A 9,781-nucleotide genomic window follows, 5' to 3' on the forward strand; every position below is an offset into this window, starting at 1 on the left:
GTTGCCCCCAGTAGTGTCAGATAATACACGTTGTCCCCAGTAGTGTCAGATAATACACGTTGTCCCCAGCAGTGTCAGATACACGTTGCCCCCAGCAGTGCCAGATACACGTTGCCCCCAGCAGTGTCAGATACACGTTGCCCCAGCAGTGCCAGATACACGTTGCCCCCAGCAGTGTCAGATACACGTTGCCCCAGCAGTGTCAGATACACGTTGCCCCAGCAGTGCCAGATACACGTTGCCCAGCAGTGCCAGATACACGTTGCCCCCAGCAGTGCCAGATACACGTTGCCCCCAGCAGTGTCAGATACACGTTGCCCCCAGCAGTGCCAGATACACGTTGCCCCCAGCAGTGTCAGATACACGTTGCCCCAGCAGTGTCAGATACACGTTGCCCCAGCAGTGCCAGATACACGTTGCCCCAGCAGTGCCAGATACACGTTGCCCCCAGCAGTGTCAGATACACGTTGCCCCAGCAGTGTCAGATACACGTTGCCCCAGCAGTGCCAGATACACGTTGCACAGCAGTGCCAGATACACGTTGCCCCCAGCAGTGTCAGATAATACACGTTGCCCCAGCAGTGCCAGATACACGTTGCCCCCAGCAGTGCCAGATACACGTTGCCCCCAGCAGTGCCAGATACACGTTGCCCCCAGCAGTGTCAGATAATACACGTTGCCCCAGCAGTGCCAGATACACGTTGCCCCCAGCAGTGTCAGATACACGTTGCCCCAGCAGTGTCAGATACACGTTGCCCCAGCAGTGCCAGATACACGTTGCCCCCAGCAGTGTCAGATAATACACGTTGCCCCAGCAGTGCCAGATACACGTTGCCCCCAGCAGTGCCAGATACACGTTGCCCCCAGCAGTGTCAGATAATACACGTTGCCCCAGCAGTGCCAGATACACGTTGCCCCCAGCAGTGTCAGATACACGTTGCCCCAGCAGTGCCAGATACACGTTGCCCCAGCAGTGCCAGATACACGTTGCCCCCAGCAGTGCCAGATACACGTTGCCCCCAGCAGTGTCAGATACACGTTGCCCCAGCAGTGCCAGATACACGTTGCCCCCAGCAGTGTCAGATACACGTTGCCCCAGCAGTGTCAGATACACGTTGCCCCAGCAGTGCCAGATACACGTTGCACAGCAGTGCCAGATACACGTTGCCCCCAGCAGTGTCAGATAATACACGTTGCCCCAGCAGTGCCAGATACACGTTGCCCCCAGCAGTGCCAGATACACGTTGCCCCCAGCAGTGCCAGATACACGTTGCCCCCAGCAGTGTCAGATAATACACGTTGCCCCAGCAGTGCCAGATACACGTTGCCCCCAGCAGTGTCAGACACACGTTGCCCCAGCAGTGTCAGATACACGTTGCCCCAGCAGTGCCAGATACACGTTGCCCCCAGCAGTGTCAGATAATACACGTTGCCCCAGCAGTGCCAGATACACGTTGCCCCCAGCAGTGCCAGATACACGTTGCCCCCAGCAGTGTCAGATAATACACGTTGCCCCAGCAGTGCCAGATACACGTTGCCCCCAGCAGTGTCAGATACACGTTGCCCCCAGCAGTGTCAGATACACGTTGCCCCAGCAGTGCCAGATACACGTTGCCCCAGCAGTGCCAGATACAGGTTGCCCCCAGCAGTGCCAGATACACATTGCCCCAGCAGTGCCAGATACACGTTGCCCCAGCAGTGCCAGATACACGTTGCCCCAGCAGTGCCAGATACACGTTGCCCCCAGCAGTGTCAGATAATACACGTTGTCCCCAGTAGTGTCAGATAATACACGTTGTCCCCAGTAGTGTCAGATAATACACGTTGCCAGTGTCAGATACACGTTGCCCTCAGCAGTGCCAGACACACGTTGCCCCCAGCAGTGCCAGATACACGTTGCCCCCAGCAGTGTCAGATACACGTTGCCCTCAGCAGTGCCAGATACACGTTGCCCCCAGCAGTGTCAGATACACGTTGCCCCAGCAGTGTCAGATACACGTTGCCCCCAGCAGTGTCAGATAATACACGTTGTCCCCAGCAGTGTCAGATAATACACGTTGCCAGTGTCAGATACACGTTGCCCCCAGCAGTGCCAGACACACGTTGCCCCCAGCAGTGCCAGATACACGTTGCCCCCAGCAGTGTCAGATACACGTTGCCCCAGCAGTGTCAGATAATACACGTTGTCCCAGCAGTGTCAGATAATACACGTTGTCCCCAGCAGTGTCAGATAATACATGACTTGCCAGTGTCAGATACACGTTGCCCCCAGCAGTGCCAGACACACGTTGCCCCCAGCAGTGCCAGATACACGTTGCCCCCAGCAGTGTCAGATACACGTTGCCCCAGCAGTGCCAGATACACGTTGCCCCCAGCAGTGTCAGATACACGTTGCCCCAGCAGTGCCAGATACACGTTGCCCAGCAGTGCCAGATACACGTTGCCCCCAGCAGTGTCAGATAATACACGTTGCCCCAGCAGTGCCAGATACACGTTGCCCCCAGCAGTACCAGATACACGTTGCCCCCAGCAGTGCCAGATACACGTTGCCCCCAGCAGTGTCAGATAATACACGTTGCCCCAGCAGTGCCAGATACACGTTGCCCCCAGCAGTGTCAGATACACGTTGCCCCAGCAGTGTCAGATACACGTTGCCCCAGCAGTGCCAGATACACGTTGCCCCAGCAGTGCCAGATACACGTTGCCCCAGCAGTGCCAGATACACGTTGCCCCCAGCAGTGTCAGATAATACACGTTGCCCCAGCAGTGCCAGATACACGTTGCCCCCAGCAGTGTCAGATACACGTTGCCCCCAGCAGTGTCAGATACACGTTGCCCCCAGCAGTGTCAGATACACGTTGCCCCAGCAGTGCCAGATACACGTTGCCCCAGCAGTGCCAGATACACGTTGCCCCCAGCAGTGTCAGATAATACACGTTGCTCCAGCAGTGCCAGATACACGTTGCCCCAGCAGTGCCAGATACACGTTGCCCCCAGCAGTGTCAGATAATACACGTCGCCCCAGCAGTTCCAGATACACGTTGCCCCCAGCAGTGCCAGATACACGTTGCCCCCAGCAGTGTCAGATAATACACGTTGCCCCAACAGTGCCAGATACACGTTGCCCCAGCAGTGCCAGATACAGGTTGCCCCCAGCAGTGCCAGATACACGTTGCCCCCAGCAGTGTCAGATAATACACGTTGCCCCAGCAGTGCCAGATACACGTTGCCCCCAGCAGTGTCAGATACACGTTGCCCCAGCAGTGTCAGATACACGTTGCCCCAGCAGTGCCAGATACACGTTGCCCCAGCAGTGCCAGATACACGTTGCCCCAGCAGTGCCAGATACACGTTGCCCCCAGCAGTGTCAGATAATACACGTTGCCCCAGCAGTGCCAGATACACGTTGCCCCCAGCAGTGTCAGATACACGTTGCCCCCAGCAGTGTCAGATACACGTTGCCCCCAGCAGTGTCAGATACACGTTGCCCCAGCAGTGCCAGATACACGTTGCCCCAGCAGTGCCAGATACACGTTGCCCCCAGCAGTGTCAGATAATACACGTTGCTCCAGCAGTGCCAGATACACGTTGCCCCAGCAGTGCCAGATACACGTTGCCCCCAGCAGTGTCAGATAATACACGTCGCCCCAGCAGTTCCAGATACACGTTGCCCCCAGCAGTGCCAGATACACGTTGCCCCCAGCAGTGTCAGATAATACACGTTGCCCCAACAGTGCCAGATACACGTTGCCCCAGCAGTGCCAGATACACGTTGCCCCCAGCAGTGCCAGATACAGGTTGCCCCAGCAGTGCCAGATACACATTGCCCCAGCAGTGCCAGATACACGTTGCCCCAGCAGTGTCAGATACATGTTGCCCCAGCAGTGCCAGATACTAGAGATGAGCGCCGGAAATTTTTCGGGTTTTGTGTTTTGGTTTTGGGTTCGGTTCCGCGGCCGTGTTTTGGGTTCGACCGCGTTTTGGCAAAACCTCACCGAATTTTTTTTGTCGGATTCGGGTGTGTTTTGGATTCGGGTGTTTTTTTCAAAAAACCCTAAAAAACAGCTTAAATCATAGAATTTGGGGGTCATTTTGATCCCAAAGTATTATTAACCTCAAAAACCATAATTTCCACTCATTTTCAGTCTATTCTGAATACCTCACACCTCACAATATTATTTTTAGTCCTAAAATTTGCACCGAGGTCGCTGTGTGAGTAAGATAAGCGACCCTAGTGGCCGACACAAACACCGGGCCCATCTAGGAGTGGCACTGCAGTGTCACGCAGGATGTCCCTTCCAAAAAACCCTCCCCAAACAGCACATGACGCAAAGAAAAAAAGAGGCGCAATGAGGTAGCTGTGTGAGTAAGATAAGCGACCCTAGTGGCCGACACAAACACCGGGCCCATCTAGGAGTGGCACTGCAGTGTCACGCAGGATGTCCCTTCCAAAAAACCCTCCCCAAACAGCACATGACGCAAAGAAAAAAAGAGGCGCAATGAGGTAGCTGACTGTGTGAGTAAGATAAGCGACCCTAGTGGCCGACACAAACACCGGGCCCATCTAGGAGTGGCACTGCAGTGTCACGCAGGATGTCCCTTCCAAAAAACCCTCCCCAAACAGCACATGACGCAAAGAAAAAAAGAGGCGCAATGAGGTAGCTGTGTGAGTAAGATAAGCGACCCTAGTGGCCGACACAAACACCGGGCCCATCTAGGAGTGGCACTGCAGTGTCACGCAGGATGGCCCTTCCAAAAAACCCTCCCCAAACAGCACATGACGCAAAGAAAAAGAAAAGAAAAAAGAGGTGCAAGATGGAATTGTCCTTGGGCCCTCCCACCCACCCTTATGTTGTATAAACAAAACAGGACATGCACACTTTAACCAACCCATCATTTCAGTGACAGGGTCTGCCACACGACTGTGACTGATATGACGGGTTGGTTTGGACCCCCCCCAAAAAAGAAGCAATTAATCTCTCCTTGCACAAACTGGCTCTACAGAGGCAAGATGTCCACCTCATCATCATCCTCCGATATATCACCGTGTACATCCCCCTCCTCACAGATTATCAATTCGTCCCCACTGGAATCCACCATCTCAGCTCCCTGTGTACTTTGTGGAGGCAATTGCTGCTGGTCAATGTCTCCGCGGAGGAATTGATTATAATTCATTTTAATGAACATCATCTTCTCCACATTTTCTGGATGTAACCTCGTACGCCGATTGCTGACAAGGTGAGCGGCGGCACTAAACACTCTTTCGGAGTACACACTTGTGGGAGGGCAACTTAGGTAGAATAAAGCCAGTTTGTGCAAGGGCCTCCAAATTGCCTCTTTTTCCTGCCAGTATAAGTACGGACTGTGTGACGTGCCTACTTGGATGCGGTCACTCATATAATCCTCCACCATTCTTTCAATGTTGAGAGAATCATATGCAGTGACAGTAGACGACATGTCCGTAATCGTTGTCAGGTCCTTCAGTCCGGACCAGATGTCAGCATCAGCAGTCGCTCCAGACTGCCCTGCATCACCGCCAGCGGGTGGGCTCGGAATTCTGAGCCTTTTCCTCGCACCCCCAGTTGCGGGAGAATGTGAAGGAGGAGATGTTGACAGGTCGCGTTCCGCTTGACTTGACAATTTTCTCACCAGCAGGTCTTTCAACCCCAGCAGACTTGTGTCTGCCGGAAAGAGAGATCCAAGGTAGGCTTTAAATCTAGGATCGAGCATGGTGGCCAAAATGTAGTGCTCTGATTTCAACAGATTGACCACCCGTGAATCCTTGTTAAGCGAATTAAGGGCTCCATCCACAAGTCCCACATGCCTAGCGGAATCGCTCCGTGTTAGCTCCTCCTTCAATGTCTCCAGCTTCTTCTGCAAAAGCCTGATGAGGGGAATGACCTGACTCAGGCTGGCAGTGTCTGAACTGACTTCACGTGTGGCAAGTTCAAAGGGCATCAGAACCTTGCACAACGTTGAAATCATTCTCCACTGCGCTTGAGACAGGTGCATTCCACCTCCTATATCGTGCTCAATTGTATAGGCTTGAATGGCCTTTTGCTGCTCCTCCAACCTCTGAAGCATATAGAGGGTTGAATTCCACCTCGTTACCACTTCTTGCTTCAGATGATGGCAGGGCAGGTTCAGTAGTTTTTGGTGGTGCTCCAGTCTTCTGTACGTGGTGCCTGTACGCCGAAAGTGTCCCGCAATTCTTCTGGCCACCGACAGCATCTCTTGCACGCCCCTGTCGTTTTTTAAAAAATTCTGCACCACCAAATTCAAGGTATGTGCAAAACATGGGACGTGCTGGAATTTGCCCATATTTAATGCACACACAATATTGCTGGCGTTGTCCGATGCCACAAATCCACAGGAGAGTCCAATTGGGGTAAGCCATTCCGCGATGATCTTCCTCAGTTGCCGTAAGAGGTTTTCAGCTGTGTGCGTATTCTGGAAACCGGTGATACAAAGCGTAGCCTGCCTAGGAAAGAGTTGGCGTTTGCGAGATGCTGCTACTGCTGCTGTTCTTGCGGCGGGAGTCCATACATCTACCCAGTGGGCTGTCACAGTCATATAGTCCTGACCCTGCCCTGCTCCACTTGTCCACATGTCCGTGGTTAAGTGGACATTGGGTACAGCTGCATTTTTTAGGACACTGGTGACTCTTTTTCTGAGGTCTGTGTACATTTTCGGTATCACCTGCCTAGAGAAATGGAACCTAGATGGTATTTGGTACCGGGGACACAGTACCTCCAACAAGTCTCTAGTTGGCTCTGCAGTAATGATGGATACCGGAACCACGTTTCTCACCACCCAGGATGCCAAGGCCTCAGTTATCCGCTTTGCAGTAGGATGACTGCTGTGATATTTCATCTTCCTCGCAAAGGACTGTTGAACAGTCAATTGCTTACTGGAAGTAGTACAAGTGGGCTTACGACTTCCCCTCTGGGATGACCATCGACTCCCAGCAGCAACAACAGCAGCGCCAGCAGCAGTAGGCGTTACACGCAAGGATGCATCGGAGGAATCCCAGGCAGGAGAGGAATCATCAGAATTGCCAGTGACATGGCCTGCAGGACTATTGGCATTCCTGGGGAAGGAGGAAATTGACACTGAGGGAGTTGGTGGGGTGGTTTGCGTGAGCTTGGTTACAAGAGGAAGGGATTTACTGGTCAGTGGACTGCTTCCGCTGTCGGCCAAAGTTTTTGAACTTGTCACTGACTTATTATGAATGCGCTGCAGGTGACTTATAAGGGAGGATGTTCCGAGGTGGTTAACGTCCTTACCCCTACTTATTACAGCTTGACAAAGGGAACACACGGCTTGACAAATGTTGTCCGCATTTCTGGTGAAATACTTCCACACCGAAGAGCTGATTTTTTTGGTATTTTCACCAGGCATGTCAACGGCCATATTCCTCCCACGGACAACAGGTGTCTCCCCGGGTGCCTGACTTAAACAAACCACCTCACCATCAGAATCCTCCTGGTCAATTTCCTCCCCAGCGCCAGCAACACCCATATCCTCCTCATCCTGGTGTACTTCAACACTGGCATCTTCAATCTGACTATCAGGAACTGGACTGCGGGTGCTCCTTCCAGCACTTGCAGGGGGCGTGCAAATGGTGGAAGGCGCATGCTCTTCACGTCCAGTGTTGGGAAGGTCAGGCATCGCAACCGACACAATTGGACTCTCCTTGTGGATTTGGGATTTCGAAGAACGCACAGTTCTTTGCTGTGCTTTTTCCAGCTTGAGTCTTTTCAGTTTTCTAGCGAGAGGCTGAGTGCTTCCATCCTCATGTGAAGCTGAACCACTAGCCATGAACATAGGCCAGGGCCTCAGCCGTTCCTTGCCACTCCGTGTGGTAAATGGCATATTGGCAAGTTTACGCTTCTCCTCCGACAATTTTATTTTAGGTTTTGGAGTCCTTTTTTTACTGATATTTGGTGTTTTGGATTTGACATGCTCTGTACTATGACATTGGGCATCGGCCTTGGCAGACGACGTTGCTGGCATTTCATCGTCTCGGCCATGACTAGTGGCAGCAGCTTCAGCACGAGGTGGAAGTGGATCTTGATCTTTCCCTAATTTTGGAACCTCAACATTTTTGTTCTCCATATTTTAATAGGCACAACTAAAAGGCACCTCAGGTAAACAATGGAGATGGATGGATACTAGTATACAATTATGGACGGACTGCCGAGTGCCGACACAGAGGTAGCTACAGCCGTGGACTACCGTACTGTACTGTGTCTGCTGCTAATATAGACTGGTTGATAAAGAGATGTAGTATGTATGTATAAAGAAGAAAGAAAAAAAAACCACGGGTAGGTGGTATACAATTATGGACGGACTGCCGAGTGCCGACACAGAGGTAGCTACAGCCGTGGACTACCGTACTGTACTGTGTCTGCTGCTAATATAGACTGGTTGATAAAGAGATGTAGTATGTATGTATAAAGAAGAAAGAAAAAAAAACCACGGGTAGGTGGTATACAATTATGGACGGACTGCCGAGTGCCGACACAGAGGTAGCTACAGCCGTGGACTACCGTACTGTACTGTGTCTGCTGCTAATATAGACTGGATGATAATGAGATGTAGTATGTATAAAGAAGAAAGAAAAAAAAACACGGGTAGGTGGTATACAATTAATATGGATGGACTGCCGAGTGCCGACACAGAGGTAGCTACAGCCGTGGACTACCGTACTGTACTGTGTCTGCTGCTACTATAGACTGGATGAAAATGAGATGTAGTATGTATAAAGAAGAAAAAAAAAACCACGGGTAGGTGGTATACAATTATGGATGGACTGCCGAGTGCCGACACAGAGGTAGCTACAGCCGTGGACTACCGTACTGTACTGTGTCTGCTGCTAATATAGACTGGATGATAATGAGATGTAGTATGTATAAAGAAGAAAGAAAAAAAAACCACGGGTAGGTGGTATACAATTATGGACGGACTGCCGAGTGCCGACACAGAGGTAGCTACAGCCGTGGACTACCGTACTGTACTGTGTCTGCTGCTAATATAGACTGGATGATAATGAGATGTAGTATGTATAAAGAAGAAAAAAAAACACGGGTAGGTGGTATACAATTATGGACGGACTGCCGAGTGCCGACACAGAGGTAGCTACAGCCGTGGACTACCGTACTGTACTGTGTCTGCTGCTAATATAGACTGGTTGATAATGAGATGTAGTATGTATAAAGAAGAAAGAAAAAAAAACCACGGGTAGGTGGTATACAATTATGGATGGACTGCCGAGTGCCGACACAGAGGTAGCTACAGCCGTGGACTACCGTACTGTACTGTGTCTGCTGCTAATATAGACTGGATGATAATGAGATGTAGTATGTATAAAGAAGAAAAAAAAAACCACGGGTAGGTGGTATACAATTATGGATGGACTGCCGAGTGCCGACACAGAGGTAGCTACAGCCGTGGACTACCGTACTGTACTGTGTCTGCTGCTAATATAGACTGGATGATTATGAGATGTAGTATGTATAAAGAAGAAAGAAAAAAAAAACCACGGGTAGGTGGTATACAATTATGGATGGACTGCCGAGTGCCGACACAGAGGTAGCTACAGCCGTGAACTACCGTACTGTGTCTGTTGCGACTGGATGATAAATAATGATATAAAAAATATATATATATATCACTACTGCAGCCGGACAGGTATATATTATATAATGACGGACCTGCTGGACACTGTCTGTCAGCAGAATGAGTTTTTTATAGAATAAAAAAACACCACACAAGTCAC

Source organism: Pseudophryne corroboree, chromosome 7 (assembly GCF_028390025.1).
Source record: "Pseudophryne corroboree isolate aPseCor3 chromosome 7, aPseCor3.hap2, whole genome shotgun sequence".
Lineage (NCBI taxonomy): Eukaryota > Metazoa > Chordata > Amphibia > Anura > Myobatrachidae > Pseudophryne > Pseudophryne corroboree.